At 37.5% G+C, this 20,000-nt stretch overlaps 1 protein-coding gene across 1 annotated transcript in view; it reads right to left on the reverse strand.

Annotated features, from left to right (window-relative positions):
• Positions 1–20,000, reverse strand: part of smash (smallish) — a 131,376-nt gene that overhangs the window by 54,411 nt on the left and 56,965 nt on the right. Inside the window, 1 exon segment of the mRNA XM_067099460.1 lies at positions 4,002–4,024. The gene's annotated coding sequence lies outside the window, so the exon portion shown is untranslated.

Raw genomic sequence — 20,000 nt, forward strand, 5'->3', positions numbered from 1 at the left:
CTAAAGTATGTTGTTAATTTGTACTCTTGTTTATGTAAGTAAATAATAATTATGCTAATAAGCGGGTTTCACTTTATACGGTAATGAACTCGTGGTTCAGTCCTTATAAAAGTTTTTATATTCTTAGTCATAATAAAGAATATTTAGCCTCATTCTTCATTCTTCTTCGCTATTCTTGAAGAATATGAAAGGCAACAGCATGGAATTAGGGCACTAATATGCCCCGGGGTACTGTAAAAGGTTGGGGAGATGGGAGAGTCGGGGGTGGGGTGGGGAATGACACGTTATAATACAGGTAATCGCCACCCGCATATTCTTTCCCACCTGTTCGTACGTACAAGTGTCTAAAGTAACTGATGCTTCTCGTTAAAATAAGTAACACGTTTACTTAAACTTCCGAGACATTGATAAGCATCTGTTTTGCACCGTAAGTCTACTCGCAAAGGCTGACAAGTGCCTAACCAAACCTCAAGTGTCAGCCATTCCGAGAACCAGTCTCGCCTAGACCCAGTTGCAATACTCGATTGCAATAACCCACGATATTACGCTCTCCTGACGAAGGACTGGCATGGGAATGACTTCCCGGGATTCCGGGAGTATTATCAAGTAATTCCTTGAGGTAATGATATACAAATATCATTACTTGGGCCATCGAACGAGCCGTGGCTGAGCCAGGGAGAGCCATCATCATCGTATCCACCTCCATTCAAAATATGCCAACATGGCGTATACAGTGTGTCTCTCGCTCGCCTGGGTACAAGAGAGTTGTCGACATAAAAGCTGCCAGCAGTGGTGGCAGGCTCGCTCTGGCTGGGCTGGTGGTAGGTTGGGACGTTGGTAATGGATGGGTGATGGCAGACCCACCCCATACCCCCATTCCAAACCGGTACATCCCGGTCCTCCTGATACAACCAGTACCAGAAGAACCAGCATAGGGAGGGAACTGACTTGGCTGTGGGATGGGTGGATGTGGTAATCGCCTCCTTCCCCCTCCCTCTCTCTCCCTCATCCTCTATCTCTCCCTCTCTCTCTCTCTCTCCCCCCAACAAGCTGGGCAGTCAGTTCAGGGTCATCCAGATGGGTGGAGTGATGGTGTTGGAGATCAGAGAATGAAGGAGAGGGAGAGAGAGAGAGAGAGAGAGAGAGAGAGACGGGCATGATAGATATAAAAAAGTCATCTTATAAACACTTTCCCTCACAACACACACACAATTGTGAGCAAGTCTCCAAGGAGTCCCACCCTTGAGGATACATGGAATTACATAGAATTATAAACAAAGGACGGTGTTCTCGTTGTTTATAGTTTGTATCTAACAAAGTAACATGAGTTTTAGTTTGCATCTAACAATCTAACGATAGTTGATATACATTGTTAGTGCCTAGAGCCGATTTGTTAGATCCTATGAAGTCCACGGCCGATTTTGTTAGTCCCACAAAGGCTATAGACGATTTGTTACATCCTACAAAGCCTTCAGCCGATTTTGTTAGTCCTACAGGGGCTAAAGATGATTTGTTAGTCCCATAAAGGCTACAGTCGATTTCTTAGTCCCACAAAGGCTACAGCCGATTTTGTTAGTCCCACAAAGGCTACAGCCGATTTATTAGATCCTTCAAATGCTACAGCCGATTTCTTAGTACTGCAAGGGCTACAGCCGATTTTGCTAGTCCCACAAAGGCTAGAGACGACTTCTTAGATCCTATGCAATTCTATTCATGAATAATAATAATAATAATAATAATAATAATAATAATAATAATAATAATAACTAATTGATGGAAGTTCACTCAAGAAAATTTGCTAATGAATTTTATATTGACTGAATCCTATTTGCAAATGACCAAGAGCTGAAGTAAAGAATAATAATAATAATAATAATAATAATAATAATAATAATAATAATAATAATAATAATAATAAATGCTGATCTATTCTGCATTTATATAGGCCTATGAGCTGACTCAAGTAAACCTAAGAGTATTATCATCATTTTATTATTATTATTATTATTATCCTGGATACATTATTATTATTATTATTATTATTATTATTATTATTATTATATTATTATTATTATGGATACTTTAATATGCCAGATGTATAATAACCAAGTAGTGACTCAGCCTAATCCCAGTTTAACTGCTTGACTGCTTAACCCTCACCTACTTTTCAATCCTGCTCATCCCATAAAGACAGATTCTACTTTTACTTCGCCTGCTTGATTCTCTCTCTCTCTCTCTCTCTCTCTCTCTCTCTCTCTCTCTCTCTCTCTCTCTATTACTTTCCCTTAAGGCCCAGGCGTTTTATTTGAGTCTAAAGTTTAGACGAAAAAAAAAAAAAAATAAATAAAAAAATGCGCCGAAGGTTCTTCTGTGTAATGGCCACATGCTCTCATGTGCATAATCACGGTAACCCACCCAAGTACCGACCAAACCAAATGTTGTTTATCTCTATTGGAACGCCGAGGAAAGTTAACCATCGATGGAACAACAGCGTCAAAGTAAGAAAGACCTACTAAGATTATTATTATTATTATTAGCCCGGAGAGAGAGAGAGAGAGAGAGAGAGAGAGAGAGAGAGGGGGGGAGGTATGTACTGTAAAAAAAAAAAGGCTCTAGTTAACGGCAGGATACAGTTTCCTGTATAAATTAACTGTATCGCTGTAAACCCGTTTGACTAATGATGATATATGCACACTCTCTCTCTCTCTCTCTTTCTCTCTTTCTACTCTTTCACGTGAAACGCATTAATCTTATGCTGCTCTCTCTCTCTCTCTCTCTCTCTCTCTCTATATATATATATATATATATATATATATATATATATATATATATATATATATATATATATATATATATATTATTTATATGTATAAATATACATACATATACACAAACAAAGTACACCAAACAATTACACACAACGCAACGCAACGCGACGCCTGTCAATCAATCAATCAATCAATCAATCACTCAATCAACCAACCTGAACACCAAGAGAAAGGCAGAACCATTCTCCATCCAAGAATGTGACGCAAGAGCACTCAATAAGTCAGTCATTACTGGCTCCAATGCGGTCGTAGACATATCAGAGCAAGTTGCAATAGGCATGTTGCAACTTGATTTGCAGCGCGGTGCAACATATGGCTATCTGAGAGAGAGAGAGAGAGAGAGAGAGAGAGAGAGAGAGAGAGAGAGAGAGAGAGAGAGAGAGAGAGCCTCCTAGTAACAAGGCCTGGCTAGCACGATTAAAATAGGCTTTACCTTTTGCCGACAAGAGAGAGAGAGAGAGAGAGAGAGAGAGAGAGAGAGAGAGAGAGAGAGAGAGAGAGAGAGAGAGAGAATGCAAGGAAACTGTGTCATACAGAGAGAGAGAGAGAGTTGAGTCCTTGAGGGAGAATTCTCTCACTGATATCATTTAAAAATGAAAACTTCTAATTGAAACCTCATTATTATTATTATTATTATTATTATTTTTGTTATTATTATTATTATAAACATAAATACAAACATGACATAATACATTGAAGAAAATGTATATTATATACATGGCTCATACAGTATTGTAGAAAATACATCATCTCATAAACTTAATAAACAAATAAAAATGCGCCGAAGTTACTTCGGCGCAATCGAGTTTTCTGTACAGCCGCTACAGTGCATAATCAAGGCCACCGAAAACAGATCTATCTTTAGGTGGTCTCGGTGTAATGATGTATGAGCCGCGGCCCATGAAACTCTCACCCGGCCGTGGTGGCCTCCGTTGTCGCGTTGCCAGAAGCACGATTATGGCTCACTTTAACCTTAAATAAAATCAAAACTACTGATTCTAGAGGGCTGCAATTTGGTATGTTCGATGATTGGAAGGTGGATGATCAACGGACCAATTTGCAGCCCTCTAGCCTCAGCAGTTTTTAAGATCTGAAGGCGGACAGACAAAGCCGGCACAACAGTTTTCTTTTACAGAAGACTAAAAATAAAAGCTGTAAATCAATATAACTTACCTACGGATCTATCTGGGCTGGATCTGAAATGAGAAAAAATACTATTAATCTCTTGATAATTATGATTATTATTATCATTATTTTATGAAATACAATGAATGAACAAAAATAGGAAACAAACTTAAAAAGTAGACCATAGATATTTGTACGAAGCATGGTAACATAAAAACTAAAAAAATATTATTATTATTATTATTATTATTATTATTATTATTATTATTATTATATAACAAGTAAAATATGCGCCGAAGACCGACTTTTCTGTACAGCGTATAATCAATGCCACCGAAAATAGATCTATCTTCCAGTAGTCTCTGTATAATGCTGTATGAACCGCGGCCAATGAAACTTCAACCACTAGCCGGTGGTGGCCTGGCCTATATCGTTGCCAGACGCACGATTATGGCTAACTTTAACCTTAAATAAAATCAAAACTACTGAGGCTAGAGGGCTGCAATTTGGTATGTTTGATGACTGGAGGGTGGATGACCACCATACCAATTTGCAGCCCTCTAGCCTCAGTAGTTTTTAAGATCTGAGGGCGGACAGAAATAGCCGGCACAAGAGTTTTCGTTTACAGAAAACTAAAAATGAATTAGTAAAATATAACGTGATATAAAGGAACTTAAGATTCCCATTGAGTGATAGAATTCCATCACTGCAGTTTACAGTTGGAAACGTCACGACAATTCTGGGTTTATTTCCATTATCACGAAGCTGTTGTGCAGACTGCATGAGAAGACCGTTAGAGAGAGAGAGAGAGAGAGAGAGAGAGAGAGAGAGAGAGAGAGAGCGTTGCTATCGCATGCTATCTCACGCTATCGCAAGGCGGTGCTATCATGCAGGAATGCAAGGGCGCGCTCGCTCGCTCGCTCTCTCTCTCTCTAACGAAAACCCTGAACAAGTAAAAAATGCGCCGAAGTTTCTTCGGCGCAATCGAGTTTTTTATACAGCCGCTGCAGCGTATAATCAAGGCCACCGGAAGTAGAGCTATCTGTCGGTGGTCTCGATATAATGCCGTATGAGCCGCGGCCCGGTGGTGGCCTTGCCTATATCGTTGCCAGAAGCACGATTATGGCTAACTTTAACCTTAAATAAAATAAAAATTACTGAGGTTAGAGGGCTGAAATTTGGTATGATTGATGATTGGAGGTTAGATGATCAACATACCAATTTGCAGCCCTCTAGCCTCAGTGGTTTTTAAGATCTGAGGGTGGACAGAAAAGTGCGGACAGAATAAATTGCGGACGGACAGACAAAGCCGGCACAATAGTTTTCTTTTACAGAAAACTAAAACAAAAAGATTAACACGAATTCCATTTGTTTAAAAGGGCGAAGTAAGCACATACTACTGATTAATAGAGATTTATTGTATAAATATTTTTTAAATATAAAAATGCATATTAATTCACTGTATTCTGTATACATAGGAATCCGGTTAATGAATAAAATTATTTATTTATATATATATATATATATATATATATATATATATATATATATATATATATACATATACATATATTTTGTATGAACTAACTTTTTTTGTCCGTACTGTAAACCTTACGATTGCAAAAATATAACCCTTGGTTCTCAAGACAAAGATCTCTCTCTCTCTCTCTCTCTCTCTCTCTCTCTCTCTCTCTCTCTCTCTCTCACACACACACACACACACACACACACACACACACACACAAACGTAAAATGTAATTCCATATATTCACCGTATCGTCACACAATATCAAACGATTTATTTACTATAATTTTTTTTGCACACAAATTAAATCACAAATTCCTTGAAAACACACAATGATCGAAGATATATATATATATATATATATATATATATATATATATATATATATATATATATATAAATATATATCTATCTATCTATCTATTTATATATATATATATATATATATATATATATATATATATATATATATATATACATACATATATACGCACTAAGACACAAAGCAACTATAATAGTAAAAGTCATTAGGTCTCCAAACATCAATGACAATTATTATTGTTATTATATTATTATTATTATTGTTGTTATTATTATTATTATTATTATTATTATTATTATTATTATTATTACCCAGAAGGTGAACACCATTCATATGGAACAAGCCCACCGAAGGGGGGCCATCGACTTTCAATTCAAGCTTCCAAAGAATATTATGGTTTTCATTTGAAAGCAGTAACAGAAGGTAACAGGCAATACAGAAAGAAGAGAAAAGAAAAATAAATGTAATACTTACAGTAATTCCCTTAGATGATAAAGTAATCCAAATTATTAAAAAAAGTCACTTTTCTATTAAATCACTATAAGCGTAACGAGGAAGAATCACATTTAGTTACAACCAAATATAATTATCACCACAAATATCAAATCCTCAATATTATCTTTACAACCAAATTCTACTCGAAAATATCCACTGAGGACCACATTAATATACTCCGAGGTGGCACTCCAATGCGACTCTGACAGAGAGAGGGAGAGAGAGAGAGAGAGAGAGAGAGAGGGACGCAAAAGAGCTTTTAAACAGAGAACCGGGCACTTGGGCACTAGCGGGCACCGGGGCACGAGACGCGCGTTTGGCACCGGAGTGGCACCACTAACGCCATCAGCCTGACGAAGCCTTGCTCATCTCCACAAACAACTTGCCAACTTTAATGACACAGGTGACGAATTGGCCGAAGCTGGGTATTGTGGCGTAGCTTCCCCCCAACCCCCTGGTACCCAGATGCCCAGCTAGACGGCTTGATCATCAGAAGGGGGGCCACCCCCCCCCCCAAACCTTTTAGACGAGACAGCATCAGAAGAGCAGTTAATATCTGGCTGCTAAAAACGGCGTGAAAAAGGGAAGTGGGCACTTTTATGGGTGAAGGCAGGAAAGGGAGGAGGGAGTTCATTGTGGCACTCTCTCTCTGTACCTGGGTACGTCCGTCGGAGTTGGCACTGTGCCCACACCAAGCGTGGGCGAGGTTTAACACTATAGAACGGGCAGGGTATGTGGGGAAGTCCCCCTCTTCTTTCCGTTGGTACCACAGAAATCTGTCAAGTCTTGGTGTTTCCCGGGGCAACAAAGTAACACACACATTAACACACACAAAACCCTGCCCTTCCCCCAACACAAACACACACAAAACACACATAAAACTTACACAAAAACATCGCAATCAATAAAGGAAAACTAACAGAATCACCTGCATCCACCAATGTCCTCAAGAAAAGACTTCCCAAATGAGGACAGTATGAAATGCAGGCGGTGAGGCGACCCGCTAAAAATGTAAACAAAAGGAGCTGATGACGTCACGAGGTACGGCTGGGAGATGATGGCAACGGGAAAGACTGGCACTATTATACTGTATATACCCGCTCTCTCTCTCTCTCTCTCTCTCTCTCTCTCTCTCAATAAGTAACTACCGGCACACTGATGATTTACAAAATTCTCGGAAAAATAAGGGGAAAAACAACAGCTCTCATCACCGGATGTTGGCAAAAGTACACAAAGGATATCCTTTTTATACCTGCAGAGATTTTAACGGTAATTTATAGAGGCACGCAGATACATCTCTACTCGAAAACGAGTAAAAAATGCGCCGAAGTTTCTTCGGTGCAATCGAGTTTTCTGTACAGCCCCTACAGCGTATAATCAGTGCCACCGAAAATAGATCTATCTCCCGGTGGTCTCGGTATAATGTTGTATGAGCAGCGGCCCTTGAATCTTTGCCCTAGGCCTGGTGGTGGCCTGTCCTTTATCAATGTCAGATGCACGATTATGGTTAACTTTAACCTTAAATAAAATGAAAACTACTGAGGCTAGAGGGCTGCAATTTGGTATGTTTGATGACTGGAGGGTGGATGATCAACATACCAATTTGCAGCCCTCTAGCCTCAGTAGTTTTTAAGATCTGAAGGCGGACAAAAAAAAAAAGTGCGGACGGACAGACAAAGCCGACACAATAGCTTTCTTTTACAGAAAACTTAAAAAAACTTAAAATATCTAGGCCTTTCTGGTAATATTCTTCTGAGTATTTACAGAGATTATTTCCTTTTACGCACTAAATGTGGCTGTTCTTTGAAATTTTATTTACAGAATCTGTTGCCTAGAGTGAGTCTTCATTTTGACAACAACCGCTACACGAATATTTTCCTTTCTGTGGCCATTTTAATACATTTTTTTTTTTTAAATTGTCTTATGCTCTCATCCTCTCCTACTCTCCCCGCACCTGGGACTAGCCAGTTCGAGAAAGGAATCTCAGAAGACACTTCGTAAAATAAAATAAAACAAAATAAAATAAAATAAAACAAAACTTGGAGACATGCAACTTCTGCCCCAAAAATAAGTAGGAATACTTCAGAAAGTGATTCAGGGACAAGCACTCTAAAATAGAATGCGGACGTTCTCAGTTAGCCTTACTCAGCCTCGACACACGAAACAATTTCTGAAGAAAATCGTTGCAAAACAGATTTGCCAATCTTCTTCTTCTTGCTATAAAAGGTCAGCTTATAAACGCAGATTCTTCAGCTTTAAATATAGAGTCTTGGTCGACTTCAGGGCAGTGTGGGGCAGGAACTGACTGAAAGACCGGTTGGTGAGGTTAAATTTTCGGGACATCTTCATTGGCAAGGGACAATTTCTGTGCTTTCAAAGGGAAAATATCATTTTTTGAGCACTACTGAGAATTTCCACAAATTCCGCAAGGCTACTGAGAATTTACCACAAATTCCACTAAGCTACTGAGAATTTACCACGAATTCCGCAAGGCTACTGACAATTTACCACAAATTCCACATGGCTACTGAGAATTTACCACAAATTCCGCAACGCTACTGAGAAATTATTTTAAATTCCGCAAGGCTACTGAGAATTTACCACAAATTCCATAAGGCTACTGAGAACTTACCACAAATTCCGCAAGGCTACTAAGAATTAACCACAAATTCCGCATGGCTACTGAGAATTTACCACAAATTTCGCAAGCCTACTGAGAATTTACCATAAATTCCACAAGGCTGCTAAGAATTTACCACAAATTCCGTAAGGCTACTGGGAATTTATCACAAATTCTGCAATGCTACATAGAAATTATGATAAATTCTATAACATACCTGAGAATTCAAGACAAAATCACAAGGCTACCCAGAATTTATGGTACGTACTGAGAGATTACTGAGAATTTATGGTTAATTTTAGAAGGCCATGAGACTTTATGATAAATTTAATGAGACAACTGAGCATTTATGATAAATTTGATAGGACAGCTGAGAATTTATGGAAATTTTATGATAAATATCATAAAGTCTACTGACAATTCCAACAAATACCACAGGACTACTGAGAATTTATGACTAACTCCATAAGACTACGGAATACTTACGTCATACCCCATACGACTACTGAGAATTTATGGCAAATATCATAAGACTACTAAGAATTTATGACAAATATCATAAGACTACTGAGAATTTATGGCAAATATCATAAGACTACTGAGAATTTAAGACAAAATTCACAATACTACTGAGAATTTATGGCAAATATCATAAGACCACTGAGAATTTATGACAAATATCAAAAGACTACTGAGGATTTATGACAAAATTTATACTACTGAGAATTTAAGATAAAATTCATAATGCTACTTAGAATTTAAGACAAATACCATAAGACCAATGAGAATTTATAACAAATATCATAAGAACACTAAGAAATGATCAAAATTTCTCTAACACTACTGAGAATTTAAGACGAATTCCCCAAATCTACTAACAATTTTGACAAATTCAAACCAAGAGAATGTTACGAGTTAAAAATACTAAGAACTGATAATACACTGATAAAAACTCTCCCATAAAAATAAAATACTTTTTTTGATGAAATACATTCCAAAGAATCTACAAAAAAAAAAAAAAATAAGAGATTATTTACTTCAAAGTCGTAACAACAAATCTCACTTATCGCTTGCAACGTATCTAATCTTCTATCAATAAACTTTTTTTTTTCCAAAACTTTTATGAGCTTGCTTTAGTTCTGATTGTCTTTTTGTTATTTACACAAGCGAGCACGCAAGCACACAAACACACACACAAGCATGCATACATACATATATATATATATATATATATATATATATATATATATATATATATATATATATATATATATATATATATATATATATATATGTATATATATATATATATATATATATATATATATATATATGAAATTTTTTTATCACACTGATTTATATATAATCATAAGCTACAAATGTCGCTTATATCAAATTCACGCTACCTCGGGAATATCCCCGATGGGGAATTATCACCGAAGGGGAATTTATAAGTGATAAATGGATTGGTAGCTTCCTGATATGTACATATATATATATATATATATATATATATATATATATATATATATATATATATATATATATATATATATATATATATATAAAGACAAAATTCGAGTCTGCTAAGTAAAGGACGACAAGTCGAAAGGCCTTGCAGCACTCCACTGTTTCTCCTTCCTTCGTGGATTTTGTCCTTGTTTATATATTCATCACTTTCCATATTTTCTTGATTCAGTTATACATATATATAAATTTAATATTATCAATAAAGCACCCCTCATCCAATTTCAACCAAATTCTCTGGCATGAAGTTGCAAGCCCAATACCCCGTATCATAAAACAACGACATTCAAGATGCTAATCAGTATCTAGGCATCCAACTACGTATGACGCAAAGGGCTCTGACAAACTCCCCACAATCACTCACACGTCTCTCGCGTGCTTCATCTTTCACAAATCTCCATTAATCTCCTCCAAACCTTCTCTCCAGAAACTCCCAATCACCCAGAATGCATCTCTAGATAATTAGAAGGAAAAACGGAGGCGAAAAGAATTTATAGAAGCAAACTATTGCGTCTTACTGAAATCAAAACAAGAGGTCACAATGCAACTGTCTGAAGAGATTTTATCATTATCTCAATTTATCATGTTTTTTTTTTATCAAAGCTCAATCAGTGTTTCAGTAAAATCGCAAGCGACTCCTTTTATATTATCTCAATCAGTAGTTCATAAAAATCACATGCACTGGTTTTCTGTCTACCGAAGGCTGACTGGCACGTATCTCTGGGGGCTAACCAGTCACTTACGAATGTCAAAAAGTGTACGATTAGATACGAGATGCCTCTGACAAGGATATGGTCAGTAATTAGAGAGGTTGACATCAATTTTAGTAATAAACATAATATGTAATTAGGCAGGTTGAAGAACAGTACAAAAGGAATAACTCCAGAAATGCAAAAGAGAAAACTTTACAAACAGAACGAAAATTCAAGACAAAATATAATATACTTTTTTTACGCAAACGTTGCAAAGTGTTGCATCAGAAACTCTAAAGTCAAGTGAGTGTCAGTCAGGCATCTTCTTTCTTCCTCTGTTTGGAAAGATGAACTTTTATGGATTCTACTCTCTTTGTCTCTTCTTCTTCTTTTTATTTAGTGCACAGATTTAACGGTTATAGTAGTTCTTTCTCTCTCTCTCTCTCTCTCTCTCTCTCTCTCTCTCTCTCTCTTATCTGTTTCTCTTTTACTGCGCAGATATGGCATGAGTCTCTCTCTCTCTCTCTCGTTTACTGACAATATAATTCTATTATACTATCCACCCTTCTCTCTCTCTCTCTCTCTCTCTCTCTCTCTCTCTCTCTCTCTCTTTCTTTTACTGATACTATCATTCTATAATACTATCCCGTATCTCTCTCTCTCTCTCTCTCTCTCTCTCTAAAAATCATCACCTATAATGAACAAAACTACTTGACCTGAATTCGACAAATCAGCCCAAAACAGCCTCGTATCACCCGTCAGACCATATCTTCTCGCATTTACTCGGAGGAAATCTATTATCCTACTAGGAGCACACGGCTTCCTTCCTGCACCAAGCTTTGGAATCCTCTTTTTGCTTATGTTTTTCATTTTTTATGCCTCGTTCCTTGCTTTTTCGGGCATAGGTCGCGCGATTGCGCGCCCGCAAAATCAGCTGATACTGCGCACTGGGAAGCTACTACGTAACACCCGACAGTATCAGAACAGATTCCTCTCACATGAGGTCAATAGATTCCTCGGAAGAAGATTTTACATCTTCTTGGCCCCAGTTCTACCAAAGCTCGTTTTGACTATGACCACCCCACCGATGGCATTTGATTTTGGTTGCAACCCAAAACCAATACGTCTCTCTCTCTCTCTCTCTCTCTCTCTCTCTCTCTCAGTCTGAAGGTGTCTTTCTCTCTTTTTTTTTGCATTCTGGTACAGATCAGTCTGAAGGTGTAAAATTTCAGTTTTTTTTTTTTTGCATTCTGGTACTTATCTTTTTATCACATTCTGACAAAGAACTAAATAATCATTGATGTCAATTGTCAACAGGCTCTCTCTCTCTCTCTCTCTCTCTCTCTCTCTCTCTCTCTCTCTCTCTCTCTCTCTCTCTCTGAGATCAGCCTTTCAAGTTTTTTTTTATCACATTCTGGTACTTACCTGCAAAGAACTGAATAATCGTTAATGTCAATTGTTAATAGGTCTCATCTCTCTCTCTCTCTCTCTCTCTCTCTCTCTCCACAGAACAGTCTGAAGGAGACGAATTTCATGTCCTTATTTTTACATTCTAGTACTTGTCTATTAAGAACAAAATAATCATTGATGTCAAATTAATAAACAGGCCTATGCTCTCTCTCTCTCTCTCTCTCTCTCTCTCTCTCTCTCTCTCTCTCTCTCATACACTTCCCAGAACTTGGGCAGGATAACAACAGGGTGTATATATGATCTACCCCCCCCACCCCCCACGCACAAAAAAATGCGATAAAATATGTCCCAGAGGCCATGACCTTGAAGTTTTTTATTTTTATTTTTTTTACTTTTTTATTAGGGGTAAAAGAACTTCGTTTGAGGTTTACTATACTCAAACAGTTATTGGTGGTACATCATAAGGAATGGGTGATGACTGATTGGTTTATATTAACCTATGCCTCGCTGTCGAACTTCTCCAAAGGTCCAGAGATCTTTTATAACTTCTTAAAAAGTTCAAGCGAAGATGCAACGCATTTCTGCCCTAATACAATTCTCCTGGCATTTTAATAATTTACGTTTTTATCTATTTATTTATTAATCTGCTCAATTATTTCTTCTTTTTTAGTAACTGATCTCTTTCTGTATTGCCTAATACTTTCTGTTACTTCTTTCTCATGAACACCACAATATTCTTTGGAAGCTTGAATTTCAAGTCAGTGGCCCCTTTGGTGGGCTTGTTTCATATGAATAGGGTTGATCTTTTGAATAATAATAATAATAATAATAATAATAATAATAATAATAATAATAATAATAATAATAATAATAATAATAATAACGTGACGTGACGCAATTTCAAAGTGAACCAAATGGCTTTTTTTAGTTTTCTAAAAAGAAAACTATTGTACCAGCTTTGTCTGTCCGGCCTCAGATCTTGAAACCACTGAGGCTGGAGGGCTGCAAATTGGTATGTTGATCATCCACCCTCTAATCATCAAACATACCAAATTGCAGGCCTATAGTCTCAGTAGTTTTGATTTTATTTAAGGTTAAAGTCAGCCATCATCGTGCTCCTGGCAACGCAACAACAGAGGCCACCACGGCTGGCTGAGAGGTTCATGGGCCGCGGCTCACACAGCATTATACCGAGGCCACCTAGAGATAGATCTAATTTCGGTGGCCTTGATTATGCACTGTAGATTTTTTTTTTTTTGTAGCTTTAGAGATCTGAGATAAAGCTATGAGACAGGATTTTCATAAGCAGGTGATAAAAGTTTCTGTGATTACCGATCTATTCTGAGCTTGAGACGCCAACCGACAAGGATTATTGACCTTCGATAACTCAGAGATTGAAGGATTTTACCGATTATCGACGCAAATCATACACTCTCAGAGACCAGCACGGTGAGGTTACAAAAGACCACGACCACTCGGAGCAGTGGTTCTTAATATGGGGGGCGCGAGCCCCAGGGAAAAATTTTGAAATCTCTAATTATATTCGTTATTCTCAAGTAGCTCATTAATTCATTCCCAAAAGAATAAAAATACCCCTTCTCTTTCTCTCTTTTTTTTTTTTATTTAATTTTCCTTTAAATCTGGAAGGGAATTTTACTCATAGATGGAAGGGGGGCGTGGAGGGAAGGACCCCCAACTCTTAGAGGGGGCGTGGTAAGAAAAAGGTTAAGAACCATTGACTTAAGAGAGAAACCACGGCACCTTCAAAGTACACTGGTTACATATACATAAAGTCTTTCATAATACAATATAAATTTGAAGTAGATTTGCAAATTATACATATAGCAAATTTAATAGCCTATAGGCAGAAAGTTTATATTTATTAGCAATCATTATGGGGCACAAGGCACGTCAAGATACGTTTTTTAGTTTTCTGTAAAAGAAAACTATTGTGCCGGCTTTGTCAGTCCGTCCGCACTTTCTCTGTCCGCCCTCAGATCTTAAAAACTACTGAGGCTAGAGGGCTGCAAATTGGTATATTGATCATTCACCCTCCAACCATCAACCACACCAAATTTCAGCCCTCTAGCCTCAGTAGTTTTTATTTTATGTAAGGTTAAAGTTAGCCATAATCGTGCGTCTGGCAAAGATATAGGTTAGGTCCCCACCAGGCCGTGGGTAAAGTTTCATGAGCCGCGGCTCATACCGCATTATACCGAGACCACCGAAAGATAGATCTATTTTCGGTGGCCTTGATCATACGCTGTACAGAAAACCCAATTGTGCCGAAGAAACTTCGGCGCATTTCTTACTTGTTTGATTTTATTTTGGGGAAGTTTGAGTGTTGTCACAGATTGTCTGAGTGTAAAACTTACAGAAAAACATACATATGTACATACTTACATATATACACATACACATGTTTGTATAAATATATAAACACAGAAAATAAGGTTGATGATAATAAGACAAAAGTATTCTATATTACTTAACAATAAAAATAAACCCCCCCAAAAATAAACCGGAATCACTGAAAATAAAACTAAAATTGAACCTTACAATATTCCCGATAATGTACAGGACCAGTGGTTTTAAACCACACTTAATATCAGCATTCGAAGGCAGCATCAAAAAAAAAAAAAAAAAAAAAATACAAAAACAAGCAAATGACAAAAAAACATTTAACAAACAAGGAAACAAGCACACGTGACGTCATCAGGAGCCAGTTCACCTTTTAAAGCCCAGGGAACCTGATTTGAATACCAAACCCCTCCCCCAGAATTGCCACCCCCCCGTAAATTGGGGCAAAAACATTCATTTGCACCCATCTCCCTATCTCCTCCTGCCTCTTTGTCCTATTTCCTTCTCCCCACCCATCCCTCTCTCTCTCTCTCTCTCTCTCTCTCTCTCTCTCTCTCTTGTATTCTCAGTCCTCCTTGCCTGTGTGTCTGTCTGGCTCTGTCTGTATTTTCAGTCCTTCTTGTCTCTCTCTCTCTCTCTCTCTCTCTCTCTCATTCCTCGTCTTTATCTCTCTCTCTCTCTCTCCATTAGTCTATTCTCAATCCTCCTTGCACTCCAACCCCCCCTCTCTCTCTCTCTCTCTCTCTCTCTATTCCTCGTCTGTATCTCTCTCTCTCATTCCTCGTCTTTATCTCTCTCTCTCCATTATTCTATTGTCAATCCTCCTTGGCGCCCCCCCCTCTCTTTCTCTCTTTCTCTTCTCAATGCTCTCTCTTTCTCTCTCTCCATTACTCTATTCTCAATCCTCCTTGGCCCTCTTTCTCTCTCTCTCTCTCTCTCTATCTCTTCTCAATGCTCTTTGCTTCTTCCTCTATCTCTTCTCAATCCTCTCTCTCTCTCTTTATCTCCCAACCATCCTCCCAGTCACCAAAACACCCCCCACCCCACAAAATATCCCCCACACTCTTCCTTCCCACCCAACGTTGTCCAATTCACCTCTCTCTCTCTCTCTCTCTCTCTCTCTCTCTCTCTCTCTCTCTCTCTCTCTCTCTCTCTCTCTCTCTCCAGACCCATTATCCTTTCACTCTCGATGTGCTGGAAAATTAGTCGTTTCCTCAACGCATGAACGCCGTCAGTGCACCTCACAGGGCGCACTGTAGGCATTACTAAAGGATCTTTGCAGCATTCCTTCGGCCCCTAGCTGCAACCCCTTTTCATTCCTTTTACTGCACCTCCGTTCATAGTGAAACCTCGAGGTTTTCCTCCTGTTACACCTTTCAAAATCTTACTGTCAATTTCCGTTCCAGCGCTGAATGACCTCACTGGTCCCAGTGCTTGGCCTTTGGCCTAAAATTCTGTATTCCATTCAACGCGTAAACAGTTGGTAACTGTTGCTTTTAACTGTTCTCGCCGAGATAAGTTCACTGGGGCACTGGAGAACACTGATTTGTTTCCCCTTAGAAAGAAAAAATCTCTGATGTTGGTTCAGGGGAAATTGCTTAATATTCTGTTGAATGTGATTCGGATTTCTGATGTTTTCTTTACGTTGGTGCGGGATTTGTGTGTGTGGGTTCAGACTTGAAGAAGTATTGCTTAATACTTTCATATCATATATATATATATATATATATATATATATATATATATATATATATATATATATATATATATATATATATATATATATATATATATATATATATATATATGTTTATATTTTGGTTATTACAATTACATACGACTCAAGTAAAAACTGACCTGTCGTTTCTATAAATGTATTTACTTATTCATTTGTATATATATATATATATATATATATATATATATATATATATATATATATATATATATATATATATATATATATATATATATATATATATTAAATTCATAACATATTATAGGATTATGCCGGTCACTGATACTGATTCACATACTATTCCAGAATAAAAAAAAAAAACTGCAAAACATCTCTGTGAATCACTTAAACATCTGGTAAAGTATATTAAAAAAATCATTCTGACTTCGCCACCAAACCAATTAGGGCCACCAATTATAATCAATTCGTATTCAACCAATTCTGAATTCTGATACAGCACTCGACCTAGACAATATATATTCACAATAAATAAATACCTGTGCTTCTGAAATGCTGGGTCAAGGCGTTCTGACGAAAACTGGATTCCTACACAGCAACGGAAGTATTCTGTATTCCTACACAGCAACAGAAATATTGAAGTATTCTGTATTCCTACACAGCAACAGAAATATTCTGTACTCCTCAAATCGACTTGCTCTCAAAGATGTGGGTGCGATAGCAATGGTGCGCCGTCATACCTCCCAAAATCTACACTGAACTGAAGCCTTGGGCATCCCAGAAAGGGAGCACAGGCTTATCATGAGCCGGTCCAAAGGCAAATCCCTCTTTACTACTACTACTATTCTATTGCTACTGCTAGTGTGCCAGAAGAGCTCAGGTTTGTCAGGGCCGTTCTAAAGGCGCATCATTCCTTTTTTTATTATTATCACTACTAGTAGTAGTGTACCAGGAGAGCGCTGGTTTGACAAGAGCAGTTCTAAAGGTACATCCATCCTTTTTATTATTATTACTACTACTACTACCAGTGTTGCCAGAACAGCGCAGGTTTGACAAGAGCCGTTCTAAAGCCAAATCCCTCCTCCTTACTACTACAAGTCTGCCAGAAGGTCGCAGGCTTGTAAAGAGCCGTTCCAAAGCCATAGCCTTCCATTTACTACTACAACTGCTGCTGATACTGCTTTTACTACTACTACTGCTGCTTTCCCTACTACGCCTCCGCTAAGCCATCCACCGAAAGAACATGAAAATAGAAAAGAATTTACAAACAAAACACATGACATTACGAAGACAATAAACAAACTCAAAGAAAGAAACAGAACGAGCAAAGAGGGAGATGGGGGAGGGGCGTTGCAAAGGCATATCCTTCCACCTACTACTACTAATATTATTATTATTACTATTATTAAGGTTGGTGTTGGCGACTTTGCCCAGATTTTCTTATCTGTTATCGGCAGGATGAAAATAACTTGTTATCTTCGGTCAATATTATAATCTTGCATACCTCTGCCGAGGACAATTACATAGCAAGAGTTTTTGTGATTGGTCGAGTTGCAGGGGATAGTATATGTTATATATATATATATATATATATATATATATATATATATATATATATATATATATATATATATATATATAATCAACATATAAGTATATATATCTATATCGTATAATCAAGAAATAATCAACACGCCAAAGTTCCTTCGGCGCAATCGAGTCTTCTGTACATCGTATAATCAAGGCCACCGAAAATGGATCTATGTTTCGGTGGTCTCGGTATAATGCTGCATGAGCCACGGCCCATGAACCTTTAACCACGGCCCAGTGGTGGACTAGCCTACATCGTTGCGAGACGCACGATTATGGATAACTTTAACCTTAAATAAAATAAAAACTACTAAGGCTAGAGGGCTGCAATTTGGTATGTTTGATGATTGGAGGGTGGATGATCAACATACCAATTTGCAGCCCTCTGGCCTCAGTAGTTTTTAAGATCTGAGGGCGGACAAAAAAAGTGCGGACGGAAAAAAGTGCGGACAGAAAAGAGTGCGGACAGAAAAAGTGCGGACAGAAACAAGTGCGGACAGAATAAAGTACGGACAGAATAAAGTACGGACAGAATAAAGTACGGACGGACAGACAAAGCCGGCGCAATAGTTTTCTTTTACAGAAAACTAAAAATAGCTGTGACTTCGACCCCCACAGGCGCCTCCTCCAGGAGAACTGCCAAAGACGCAGTCGGTGAGGGAGTGCCCTTTGGGAGAACAACAAAAGGCAAACTGCATTCATAGTGCCAAGGACGCCTAATCTTCAGGACGTCCGGGAATGCGGCGTTCCTGAGAATTCCAGTCACGGTTTTAAATAAACTGTGGGGAATTCTGTTGTGGGTTTTTGGGGAACTCCTCAAACACGTTTCAGTAAATACTGGGAATTTTTTGTCATGGGTTTCAAAAAATTCTGGGATATTCGAGAATTTCTCAGACATGTTTAGGTAAATATTGGGAGTTTTCTGTCATGGGTCTAAATAAATTCTCGAGGATTTCTGTTCCGGGTTTATATATAGATTCTGGGTATTTTCTGATCTGGGTTTAAGGGAATATTCGAGAATTTCTCAAACAAGTTCAAGCAGATACTGAGAGTTGTCTGTAGTGGGTTTAAAAAAATTCTCGGGATTTTGTTTCGGGTTTATAAACTCTCGCGAATTTCTTATGTGAGTTTATAAATTCTATGGAATATCTGTTTCGGGTTAATAAACTCTCGGGAATTTCTTTTGTGAGTTTAAAAATTCTGGTATTCTCAGTCGTACAAATTCTAGAGAATTTTCACATTTTAATTTTATTCTCTAGAATCTATCATAACTTCAATTTATGGGAAGTTTTATTATTATTATTATTATTATTATTATTATTATTATTATTATTATTATTATTCAAAAGATGAATCCTATTCATATGGCTCAAGACCACCAACTGACTTGAAATTTAAGATTATTATTATTATTATTATTATTATTATTATTATTATTATTCAGAAGAAGAAGAAACCCATTCATACGGAACAAGCCCACCACAAGGGCCATTGATTTGAAATTCAATATTATTATTATTATTATTATTATTATTATTATTATTATTATTATTATTATTATTATTCAGAAGATGAAACCTATTCATATGGTGCAATCCCACCAAAGGGGCCACTGACTTGAAATTCTGAAGCTTCCAAAGAAGGAAATACATAGAAATGTATTAAAATGCAAGGAGAAAAAAGCATTAGGACAACAGCGCATTGCACCTTCGCTTGAACTTCTGAAGAAGTTCCAATCGCAAGACATCCTCAGTAGGGAGAGGCTGATCCATAGTCCAACGGCGTGAGGAATAAAGGACCTCTGGAATT

The sequence above is a fragment of the Macrobrachium rosenbergii genome, chromosome 55 (assembly GCF_040412425.1).
Source record: "Macrobrachium rosenbergii isolate ZJJX-2024 chromosome 55, ASM4041242v1, whole genome shotgun sequence".
Classification (NCBI taxonomy): Eukaryota; Metazoa; Arthropoda; class Malacostraca; order Decapoda; family Palaemonidae; genus Macrobrachium; species Macrobrachium rosenbergii.